The sequence below is a fragment of the Mugil cephalus genome, chromosome 16, assembly GCF_022458985.1.
Source record: "Mugil cephalus isolate CIBA_MC_2020 chromosome 16, CIBA_Mcephalus_1.1, whole genome shotgun sequence".
Lineage (NCBI taxonomy): Eukaryota > Metazoa > Chordata > Actinopteri > Mugiliformes > Mugilidae > Mugil > Mugil cephalus.
Genome location: NC_061785.1, coordinates 20,954,384 through 20,967,729, shown reverse-complemented (window position 1 = coordinate 20,967,729; position 13,346 = coordinate 20,954,384). Strand labels below are relative to the sequence as shown.

At 40.5% G+C, this 13,346-nt stretch overlaps 1 protein-coding gene across 3 annotated transcripts in view; it reads left to right on the top strand.

Moving 5' to 3' along the window:
• The window catches only part of myocd (myocardin), a 127,122-nt gene that overhangs the window by 17,774 nt on the left and 96,002 nt on the right, over positions 1–13,346 (top strand). For all 3 annotated transcript variants that reach the window (XM_047608258.1, XM_047608257.1, XM_047608261.1), the window contains one exon: positions 12,948–13,005. The gene's annotated coding sequence lies outside the window, so the exon portion shown is untranslated. The remainder of the gene's footprint in view (positions 1–12,947; positions 13,006–13,346) is intronic.

Here is a 13,346-nt window from a genome sequence, read left to right as displayed (position 1 = left end):
CTCAAATATTTAGCAGCAGCAAAGGGCCTTTATGGGGACTGTTACTCAAGCACAAATTAGTCCAAATGAGAGCTGGTCACGGTTGAATTTATTATCCAGTGTAACCGGGAAATGTTTTTAGCACTTCAAGTACCACAAACAAAATTCCATTCACCTCCGTTGTATACACTGTGGCAGCAGAAAACAGAGCGTTAAAGATTCGTTCAGTGTAAACCGCAGTTTGTCATAAAGAGCTGCTAGGCTGGGCTTTGATGAGTTTCACGCCCTTTATTTCACCTCTTACCGACAGTTCATTCTTCCACATATAGAGGCAGCACGTTACCACTTCATGAATTAGTTCTTCCTACCACATGTGTCCAATTACACTTCCAGTAAACCGAGTTGGCACTCGCATCCTACATAATTTGGGTTGCTGAAATGCAGCCTATGGCTTTCCTATGATGTCTAATTACATTGTAAGATGCGAGTAATTGCAATAATAAGTAATGTGTTTAGATTATGCAGAAGTCGGTCCAGATGTAAAACATGTGTTTTGATCCCGCAGCTTTTGTTACTTTACATGGTATTTTGAGAGCTGCTGTCAAGTTCGTTCATATCTCTTATGGAAATTTAAAGGCTATAAGAGCATATGCGTGTGCAAGCGACCACATCTCTCCTCCGCCTCCCATACGTATTGTAAATTCAAAGTGAAATGAATTGCATTGTCACATGTAAATCAGGGAGAGCTTCTGACATGTGAGCAGGATGGCGTCACACAGTAGCCTTATTCATAATAGCCACGAGGCTGTTAAGAGAGATGAAGCCTCTAGATTGCTTCCAGGGAATTCAAAACGCTATCAAGGAAACTTTTCACTTTACACGTCTGACACATGGAGCGTATAGGCGAGAGGATGCCACCTGTCCAGTCAAGTAAAAACATCAAAGAATGATTCTCATGATCAACAGCAGAGAGACTAGAGCAAGGAAGCAACAGGGCTGCGGTCTGGACGGACGTTTAGGGATTCTGCAGGAGGAAAGTGAGGGAGAGTATTGATATCAAACGAGAGACAATCTACACAGACCAGCACCTGACCAGAGGACAGCCCCTGCAACCACACAGGTATGTCTTCTGTGATGTAGATAGCCCTTTTTCAGCTAGCAAACCTAATTAAAGCTCAAAATTAGTGAGAGAACGAGCAGTATCACCGTGGTGCCTAATATGGTCCCTGACCTTTCATTGAAGGGTCAGATTTAGATGTACCGAATAAAAATTAAAAAAAAAAAAAAAACACTGGAACGGAGCATCAAACAGACCCAGACATAGAGTTACAGACAAATCTGACAGGTTGAGCAACACTTTTGCAAACTTTAATGAGTTTATTCTGCTGCTGTGCACAAAATCGTTTTAAGATGTCATTATGAATTCTTGCAGCGGAATCTGTCTAATACCTTGGTGGGTTTGTGACATGGCTTAAAGGGATTGAGTTCATGAGACATAATCCACGTTCAGCCCGAGATGATTTCGAGTCTTTTAGCCTTTTCTCTGAGTACTCGGCATTCTCTGGCCTTCACATTCATACCTGGCTCCTGCACTTGACTTCAAAGGCTCAGACAACACGATCCTGTTTAGTTTAGGAAACAGAGTGAGCGAGTTTACATGAAAAGATCAATACAGTGAGCTCCATGCGCTCTCTAATCAATCAGTTTAACAAAGACCAGGCGCCATTTGTCTTAACGACTTCAAGTGTTTGCGAATAAATCTAACTGTATTTTTGTTATCAAGGTCCAGCCACTGATCATCACAAGACACAACATGTAAAGTTGACATTCTGAAATGCAGCTGGCGAGCTGGGGATGTGAAAATGGTTTTTGACGAAAGCTCAGTCAACACTCCATGTCGTTAGTACACTTCCTTTTAGCTACTTGGAATATTTCAGTCTTGTTAGATGGATAGATCCTCGAAATAGACTTTTTTTCATCCTGGAGTTATGATTATTAATGTGTTCATTATCAGATTCCGTTCTTGAGACTATTTATGTACACTGTAATTGCTTCTCCACACAACATGTTCTTTCTACTGAGGTTTGTTTTGCAGACATGCAGCCATTCCATCATTATCTCTTGTTCATTTCAATGATATGAGCCTCCCTGTTCTCTTCTACGTAAAAGTTGTTATAGGAACGCTTGTAAATTCAAGAACTTTTACTTTGCTTGTACAAAGTAAAATTAGTAGTGCTGTCAACAGATTAATCACTGGGCTGCTGTGGATTAATTTCGATCTTTCGAATCTTGACTAAATATCATTCATTTTTAATCTATATTAATCGCATTTCATTTTGCATGAGTAAACAATCACTGAAAAAGACGTGTTTATTAAACACCTTCAACAGTTTCAACAAAACAACTTGAAACCAAACATTTATCCACATTAATGCGGCCCTGTTTCTCTTTCAGCAGCACTAAGACACACTAACTTGTTGACATTGTCCAAGAGGAGAGCTGACCACTTCTTATTTACAATGTTGCTGCAACTGAGAACAGTCTCTCACACAGACCAGTGGTTGCAAGAGATATTTGCAAGGCACCATTGCCAGTTTGTCTTTGTCTTGGTTTGTCTTGAGGTGGGTGACACGTTAGCCAGCAGAATTAGTAGTGCTAGCAGAATCCCACACTAACGTATGCCAATATGGTATTTTAAGTGCTTCGGTGAAAAGAAAACAGAGTGTGCATAATACTGTATGTCAGTTGACTTTTCGTCTTGGATTGTTTGTACTCAAATTTCCCATGGAGAGACGTCTTCCATCTTTATCAGTTGTTTTTGCTGCATGTGCAGCGGTAACTCTGTTTGGACAAACTGACAAAATGTGTGCGCTGCAGGTTGGTTGATTGTATTAAAATTTGGAATCAGATTAATCATGGATTAATCATAGATTAATCATGGATTAATCCACGTTATTGCTTCAATTTTGACAGCCCTAAAAATTAGCCATATTAATTGAGTACTGAACAGCAGAAAGTCTTGTTATATTCAAATAGTTTGTGATTTGTTTTCAATATAAATTGACCATGTAATTGCTGTTACTCTTAATGTGTACAATATGCTTTGTGTTATGCAACACAGAAACATGGGCCTTTCCGAGAGGACTGCATTCATATTGCGGCCACCAGATTAAATTATTGAGACTTGATTTCTCCGACATCATGTTTTGACATGGTGGACAGGTCTAAACAGTTTTGGGTGGGTATGTTGCTTGGACCATAGACTATATAAATATGGACAATGCATCCCCAGTTTCTTGCATTGGCCAAAGTGATGCTATTTTCCCAGCAGAGCTTTCTTGCAACTTTGGAGCCAGAGTCTGCGCAGTACAGTCCGAGAGTAGAGCCATGAGGAGCCGCCAACACTTTAGCCAGACTCACTTGTGTTTTTGTTTAATTAATACAATACGCTCTGCTCAACCTCCTCCACTTACGAGGAAATGTATTTATTTATTTATTTTTTCCTACGCTGTACTTGAAATAACTAATTAAAATGAAACTTCTCAGAAAAATCGAATATAAGACAAAAAGTTTTTAGTTTTTGTGTTTTAGTTCTACCCAAGTCTCCTTCCACTAACATGAAGGAGGTGAAGCTTATGCTATACTGCTGCCAGTCACCAGGGGGAGCAGTACTTGCTTTGGCTTCACTTTTGAGGAGCTGTACTACCTCCATCTGTATACTGCCTATGCTTGGGGTCAACATAAGTTTTGGAATGTATTTCAAGTTTGGAGTAGTACAGATGAACGAGCAGTCATCACATTTTGGCTGTTCAAGCTCTTTCTAGCAGGTGAAGCTCCCTGGGTATTCAGCAGCTCATTCAGTGACTGGAATTACTTGTAATCTCAAATGCTATGCAAACTTATCTTTTCATCACGAAGACACCAAACCTTTTATATATGTGACCTCCCATGTCACAACAAGAGTTCCATTTCGTTAATTTTGCCTAACAGCGTAATTGCCCAAGTCATTTTTTTTTGACTTACTGCTACAATATCAATAAAAATACCAATGTGCTTGCTAAAAAGAGTTTTTTCTTGTTTTCAGAAAACGTTCAAACATGACTTAGACAATTATGCTATTAGCCTAACGAGGTGGAGGTAGTGTAAGTCTAGGAGCTCAATAAAGACACAGGTGTCGGATATTAACAAGTGCTAACATCTAGTGGGAATAAGCGCAAATTTTAGCAAGCAAAGCTAATTAGTGGCAGTGTTTTATTAAACTTGCAATTCGAAGGTTAGACAGAAAATGTTTGTGTATGCCATGTTACATACTTTGTTACCGAGTAGTTTTAAATGCAAGGGGGGAAATTGTATTAAGGTGGTCTAGGTTTTTCAACTGCACCTGATGGCCATTTTCTTGCACGACATACTACTTAATGTAATTCCTAGAGCTGTGTCATTACACAGGTGTTGCCAAATCAACCAGGAAATGGAAAATACCACAAAGAATTTCAGTAAAAGTCTGAAAAGCAAAGTGCATGGACCAAAATGCTATTGAGTTGTGAGACGTCCTAAGTCTCCCAGAATGGCTTCATCCTTTTAATCTAACAATGTATCTTTCTTTAAAATGTGCCGGGTTATTCTTTGCGGCCACATTGAATTGAAGCTATTTTAACTGTGGCTAAAAAAAAAAAAAAAATTTAACTGTGGCTAAAAGCATATTTGGCATAATGAGTAAATGGCTACAACTTTACATTTCTTTCTTTGCTTAAGAGTAGATGAATGTGATGATATTGACTTTCCACTCTAATGCACTTGTAATTATAAGTGTTTGAAATTTGCCGTTGTGGGATCGTGCCCAGCCATCTGGCCACAGTTAAATGTACAAGGTTGACTATCACATATGCTGCAAATACATATACTGCTGATTACAATGGGATTCAGTGTATACAGAATGGCTTTTAATTGGATAGAGAGCCAACCTGAGAACAGACACTGATCTCACTGATCAAATTTAGGCAGCGACAAACTTTTTTTATGACGTTTTGTTGTTTTGTTTCTGGCTTGGCAGAACACCGCTTACTGTGTCTGATTAGATGCTGGGTGTTGTAATGCAACCTTTCCTGAAGAATGTAATGATCTCACACGTCAACCAGATGTTCTCAATCAATATTTGTTGACGTGAAAGCCTATTAGTTTGCTAATTACATTTGCATTAACGTTTCACCGTTTCACATTCAGCGTGCTACACAGGTTTTCATACAGAGTTTACATACGGTGGCCCTCGAGTGCTCGCATGTTTGGAGTGACCCGAGTAAGAACACGGACACGTACATATACAGCAAATCAAATACTGTATTCATGGCCTCACATGCATAAATATCGGCAGCATCCCGCCCTAAACATCTCGCATTCCCCACCAATGACCTGCTCAGAGTAAACAAACATTTATCTGTGTCTCTGGCAAACCAACAGTGCAGTGGTGCTGTTTGTTTGGTGGACACCCCGGCCAGCTGTAAACAAGCTATTGAACTTTGTTTAATGGGAGGTATAATTTGGACATGTTAAGAGGATTTTTTTTCCCCTCCTAGCCTCGACAGTCGCAGTTTAGAACATCTGAACCGCTGTGGTTTGGCTGCTGCCCACAAGATGAGCCAGAGCCGCGTTTAAAAGGTTTTAAAAGTCCAGTATTGATTCACAAAATCATGGGATCAGTTTTTAAAATACGGGCCACGCAGTGGAAATGTCACAAATCTCTGGAACCAATGACAACACTTGTTTTACTCTTGGCATATCTCCGTGTGATTTAATGCTGAATCATATCAGCACAACAACACCAGCAATTTACCTAACAACTGATGTCACCACTTGAACGCCACATATTTTGTGTACACAACTTCAAATGTTGAGCTCATGAGTTCCACTTGAAGGCACTGCATGAGTCAGAGGTTAATATGAGTCGCAGTTATGGTAACTCCAACAACTCGTGAATAACGCTGCAGAATTTCTCGGGAGTATGCGAGACACCTGCTGAGCTAAATCAAAAATATTAAAAGCAAATCAACTCATTACATAAATCTAACTGAATATATTTCTGTGCCTCAGAGGGTGAGGTTCAAAAGCTCAGGCCTTTTCGACGGAGGACTTTTTAACATGTCTTAGAAGGAAAAGCCCAGGTGCAACTTATAAGATGAATAAGCGATTGCTGCATTCCGCTCAGGTGCGTCAGCTCCAGGGCCCAGATTTTGTGCATACTGTTTCTTTGACTTGTCGTCCCGGGACACGTAAGTGGACGAGAGCCATCATTCATATTATGAGTTACACCTGTGCAAGTTAGCATATTTCGCCATCTTTCCGAATGCACTGGCATAAAGCAAGTATTTTCAGCAACTGCAGTTCCCTCGCACGCTGCAGTATGTGAAGTAGTGTTCACTTCTAATAACTCTGCTTCTAACCTGTTTGGATTTAATATTTTATCGTTGCTGAACACTGAAATAACTTCCATCACTTCTGTACAGTACCGTCAATAATACGCCTTCAGTGGCTCATCTTTTTGATGTGAAAAGAGTCACTCGGAGTGACATTGAGAAACAACACACACCGCCGCGGCGCTTCAAATCTTTCAGTTATATTTAACTTATTTCAGCTCGCACACAAACCGTATGGGAGCCTCTGAGAAAAAAAAGGCATCTGTATATAAGACAAAGTATTGAAACAACGTAAACATTTCCAGCGAACAAGCTCGAGGCGAGTGCATGTTTACTGGCAAGCTTTCAGGAGAGAGCTTCTAGTAAGTCTTAGCAAACGTAGCGGGCCAAAGACTCAGACCTACCTCTCTGAAAGTCATCGACCAAGATTTACAAGCAGAGTCGGTGCTGAACATAAGCTCACTGGCCAGTTCATTAGGCACAAACGCATTCTAATATCACACATCTCTGTCCTGCACTAAATCTCATCTTCATGAAGGTTATATAGTATTCAGCATTATGTTCTTATAACAGAGAGCTGTTGATTCAACTGTGTTTTCATTATGGAGGCTGTGGTTCTATTGTAGCACTATTGAATTGTGTTGTACCGACACAACCCTGTACGAGAAATCCTTTAGTGATTAATTCAATCCAGTTCAACAGCCCCACGAACTACATCCTCCAAAATGATCATCCCGTTAAATTTCTGATGCTGTTTCAACATCAACTGAACATTAGAACAAACAGTCATGAAGATGAGATTCAGTGCAGGACTGTTATATCAGAGTGCATTTTGCCTAGTGTACCTAATGTTTTGGCAAGTACATTGGCCTCAGGTGCAAATACAGTAGGACGATACATGGTTTCTGCATCTGTTGGATGTGGAATTATGCAGCAGTTTGCTTATGAATGTTATACTTTGCTGTTTGGGGTTCAAATACAACAGGGATTGTATTTGACTCAATATAAATGAAATGGAACTGAACTGAATTGAATAGTTTAGTTAGCAGCCGGGGCCAGCTCATCTTTTCAAATGCAATTTCGCATGAACTTTTATGTTCGTGCGCAAACCTTGTGCAGATACTGAACATATTTGTTACATTTTCCTATAATTTATTCTCACATCATGTTAAAGCAACAAGAAAAAAACTCTTTTGGTCATCCGTGACATGTATTAGCATAAAATTGGCTTGTTATTTTTGTCATTCTTTTCTGTTCAAATGGTTTCTGACTACCAGTATATATAACAGTAATGTTCTTCATTTGGCTCTAATAAATGAATACTACTGCACACATAAATAGGACCTCAGCCTTTATTCTACAAGAGAACAAAGCAGCCCAAATAACTGGATAACTGTTTCTTAAATTATTTTTAATATTTATTCAGCGTTTCCACTTTTCACCTACAATTAGACAGTTAACATTAGAGAAAGCTGTCTTGCTAAGACACATCTAAAAACAAGCCACTTTGGTCTTCCACTCTGGCCTCCCATAGCACAGGTCATTTGTTTACGTGGTTGTTAATGTACGTACACATTTCTCCTCCAGCTGACTCCTTCCAGGAGATTTGTTACACAACTGGTGTTTTTACCGTTATCCCCATGTGCTGTGTGCACAGAGGAGTGGTATTAGTCTCCCAGAAGTCTGGTTTCACTCGTGTATACTGGTCATTTTTATGTTTAAGCCTTCGTCATTTGTCATCGTGCACATACCTTTAGAAGGATTGCGAGGAGTGGGCCGTGTGAGATGTCCTGCTCTCCTCTAGGAACTGTTTTCTATTATTTGGGTTTTAATATGACAACAGTTCAGGGAATGACACGAGAATGTTCTGGAAAGTCTGTTTAAAGTATAGAAAGTGAATTTCATCAATTCCACGTCCTGGTGAGGCCGTAAATCTGGAAACGTAAGAATGCTTTTCTCCTCTGTTTTGTCTCTTTTAAGACAGACTTGTGTCGCAGCAGTCAGTGATAAATGATCTATTCATCTGTTTGCTATATCACATACCTCCTTTGTCTGTTGGTGTTGGCGGGGGCCTTGGAAGCTGCACTAGTCCTCTGTGTGCTCACCACTCGGATTAATGGCTGTTTTGGCAACATATGAGCTCATGGGTAATTGGCTGAGGTGATGTTTCCTGTTGAATGCTACCTGGTTCCTTTGTGGTCGCCTCCATGGTTGGGAGCTTATGCTGCTCTTAAGACTGGTAATTGAGCTGCACTTGTGTGACACTGGACGTGAACCGTGATGAGGAAATTATGTGTTTCCTCAAATTGTCATTGGAGAGTATGACAGCGAGGGGTTGTTGTTGCCTAGAAGCCTGGTTTGTCCTTTTTATGGTTAACTTCTGATGTGAGTCAGATATTCACATCACAGCAAGTTTTATATTTTCATTACGAATTCCCGTGACCTAATTTCCCTTTGTTTCCTACCAAACACCCCTTCACTTCACTTGATCTCTTGCAATCTCTCGCCCTTAAGCCAGCCTATATCCTCGTGCCCACTGGACATCTCTATGTAATAGGGTTGTCAGTAAAGCCCGCAAATTATACATCTAAAACAAAGCTTAAAGAAAGGTGACAGGATTGTTTGCCATTTGTCCAAAAAGCTTCCTCAGAACTGAGGAAGAAGATGAAACACCAACCATTTGCCTGGTAAGCTTTTGCTAGCCAACTGACAAGCTCTAGGGTTATGTGACAATCTACATCTATCAGTGAAAACTGCAGAATGAAACATAGTAAGGAGACAACTTGCAAAATATCAACTGGGTGCACTTGATCTGTTAGTACTGGTTGTCACTCTTCATTAAATGGATAGTAGTAGAGCAATTTAAATTGACACTTTAAATACTGCAAGAAACACTGGAAACTCCATCTATTGATGAAATACATTTTAAACTCAAGAAAGGGCTTGTGTGCCCATTCCGTGGCTACTCTGCCAAATTCTAGTAAGCGGTGTAATTTCTGTGGCGCTCTTTATGCCAGTTTTCTTGTGTATTTTAAACAATGGAAACGAGAACTGAGCAGATCATGTTTCGTTCTGAACTAATAAATACTGAACAACACTTTTACTGAAATCACTGGAACATAGAGAAAAGGAAGACGTCAGATGGATTGGTTGGATGACCATTAAACCGACAGATGGTGAATTTTCTTTTCTGGTCCAGACACCGAAAGATGAAATGTATTTTGGACCAATGGCAGTACTGTATTGGTGAGTAGTTGTGCCATGACACTTGGTTACATTTCTACAGACACGAAGCCAAGAGGTATGAATCTCATGAAACTGTCTTTTTAGAATCCCAGATTCTAGACAAAACAAATGTTGTGCAGGTCCAAAAACTGAACAGTCTTCTATACAGACTAGTAAAATGAACAAATAAATTTCTGGCTCCAGTTTGACTGGAGTACTGCAGTCAGATGTCAGCTGTTAGGTATCTTATGGTGCGTATACTACTAGCAAATAAAGTTACAGCTCCATCAGCATTGCTAGGGCCATTGTCACGGAGTTGGTGGCGGTGTGTTGCTGGATCGATGGTGCTAAGTAATGGCATCAGTGGTGGAGTTTGGGATGAACATTGCCCGTATAGAGAAGGGGTGGGAAAAAATATCGATACGGCAATATATCACAATACTTTTTCTTCCAACACAATATCGATTTTGAATGTCTTAATATCAAATGTTTTTGACTCAATTTATCACTGTCATCTGATGTACTTATGTACCACTTGCATTTTAAGCTGCACTTAAAATCAGGGAACCATGTAGAATATTGCAATATATCGCAATATCTTAACATCGTATCTTGACTCACATATCGTGATACGTGATACGACATTTCGTGATATGTATCGTATCATGAAGTCCTTGCCAATACCCACCCCTAGTATAGAGTATAAAACATGGCAATGAGTGAAGCAAACACATCCGTGTGAGATGTCCACCGAGTCATCGCTTATCTGTTGAAGTGTACACAGAAAAACCGCAGTTTCTCCCACTTGAGGCCAGGTCATGAGAAAAATTAGCACAGCCACATTTATTTGGCGCTTCATTTGGTAATGTAGTGTTTTACTGGCCCATTCTTTTTAGATTTATATGTTTGTCTCTGGCCCAGGAAGTGGTCAAGTCAAATGAATGATACATATAGTTTGTAGATAGATAATAAAGAACGATGCACTACAAGGAATGTAAGAGAAATAATATGGCCACACTATCCACAAAACACACAGCCAGCAGTCTATGTAGATGATGAACGGAGGAATTAATTCCCCTGCGCAAAAGCATCAGAATAAGATTGCTCTGTTGTAATGGGACATTTGTGATGTTTGGGTACATGATGTGCTTGTAATAACAATCTAAGTGGGAAGGAGCCTTGGCTTCTTCTGGTTTGAACCCTCTCAATCTAATTCTGCCTTAAGCAGCGTGCGTTCATAGATCAAAATAACAGGGCTGAAAAAGACCAAAGTAAAACTGTCAAGAGTGGGCACTGGTCTGGATGAATGGACGGAGTCATGGCTGTGAATTCTTCCACTAGGTCATGGCCTTGTTGTTTGTATCCTGAAACAGATGTTTCTCTGAATCCTTTATTCAAAGGATGATTCCAAAAACAATGAAATAGGTTAATAAAAAAAAAAAAAAAACACTCGGTAAGTCTAAAGAGATAATGAATATTCAAGGTCATTGCTTCTGTTGTTGTTGGCTGTCCCTCCTACCAAAATTCTTGATGCTGTCATTAGAGTAGTTGAGAGAAACGGCATGACTTCACGACAGCGTCATTTCCTTGGAAAGGTTTTGTAGCTCTCTTATCACATGGGAAAGAATTATGTTTACTGGATCTATTAAAACATGACGGCTAGAGCTTGAGCCGTTGCCTCAGTGATTCACTGACGCGACGACGCACTCCACTTCACGAAACACGCATTACTGTGCCATTGAGTCAAGGTGATTTGATTTCGCTGAAATCCGAATACAGCCGATGAAAAACACTGGGCCCTAATTCACCTCGCTCTCTTTCGCTTATTGAAAGATTGATATCTGTTCACTCTTCCAAGATACATAAAGGAACATGCACGTCGAGTGTGTGTCTTGAGTCTCCGTGCGTGTTTTCATGTTTGCTTGTGCAAGATAGTAAAATCAGATGCCTCGCAAGGCCCTCAGGCAATTAAGTTCACGCCTCTGCAAACAAGCTGGACCCTTGCTGGAGGGGCCCTCCTGTATTTCCTTTCCTCAACTGTCTGATATCACTCCCCGGCAGTTTCAAACCCCCGGATCCACGCGGTTGCGTAATAAGCTCAGGAGTTTGGCTTGAAGGGTGTAGAAACGAAGTCTTCTTCAATTAACTGGACCGGAGCCACTTCCTCGTTGCACCCTCTCCCAGATCCCCATTGGGACTGGCAGAGCCGTTGGCGCTCTGTGGGATCCACATTAACTGTGTGAACATTCTTGTCGTGCTATTCTGGTGTATTTATTGGCTGCTTGATAACATGCGTGTTTACTTGGCAGTTTGTTGCCCCGCCAGAGAGAAAGGGGGAGAAAGAGAGAGAGAGAGAGAGAAAGAGGGGAGAACACGTCCAAGCATCGTGATCCGCAGGGATCGCCGGAGCTTTTCGAGGGTTGTGCTTCATCGCTTTGATGCGCTGTCAGTCAAAGCCAGAAACTAAACAGATGGAGGGCTTTTTCAAATCCCCGCGCACCCCGCCTTATTGAGAATAATGGTGCTGATAATGGAAGATGAGGTTGAAGATGAAGTTGTCGGTGCTATCGCAGGTTGCTAATCACAACCTGAAACATAAAAATGACAGAGGATACAGTGAAGTTATCTGAAATCACGTATCATTCATTTCATTTCATTTATTTGGATCTCCATTAGCTTTGGCTGAGGCCACACCCAACGCAATTATCTTTACACTGCAGTGCTCAGGTACTCAGAACACACCACACAACAAAACGACACAAGCAACAGCTGAAAACACCTTGCGACAACCTACCAAACAGAAAAGAAAATCAAACATATAGTACGTCTAGTACAGGATAATAAATTATATAACTACTTACATTAGAAGTGATTCCAGTATATTAAATTTATAGTTCAGATGTTATAAAACCATTTGCGTTGATTGATTGTACACCGTAGCCTCAACTAAACATTAGCAGACACCAAGAGCTGTTTTGTTAATAGATGCCTTTTCAATAATTATCTAAAAAGATATTTGTTATCTTCTTGTATGATACTTCCAGGCAGGGTGTTCCATATGACCATGGTTCTGTAAATTACAGCACTTTTCATTCATAAAATTTATTAGAAAATGCATTTGATGATCACTATATCATATATCCCTGTACACCTACCTACCTACCTAACCCTCCACTCACCCACCTACCTACCCACCTACCTACCTACCTAACCCCCCACTCACCCACCTACCTACCTACCTACCTACCACCTACCTACCTACCTACCTACCTGCCTCATTTCGTGATAGTTGTACTGCACTCTCTTGACCATTATCCTTATCCATTTCTTTTACAGGTGGAGGGTGACAGGCTCAGCCTTGAAACGAGAATGATAAGTGAGAACCAGTGAACAGGTAGGATCTTTGTTCACTCCACCTCACATTTGCTTAATACAGAGGCCGCTTCCCTTCGTGGCATATTGGTGCTCCCTTATCCTTATGATAGCTTTAATGTAGTCATATATGCATATATGTTTTTACTTACAGGAGGTTGGAGCCAAGTCAGCTTGGGTTCAATAGATCTCATGACATCATAAGCCTTAAATTTTAGGTGCATTCTACACGGACTGGACTTTCTGTATTATATGTTACTTATAGAAACACACCCACATCGCTGCAGTCTTCTTTTTTTTTTTAACGCAGGGCTTAGTGCAGCCTTGCGACGATACATCATTTTTATGCAAGATTCCAAGTAA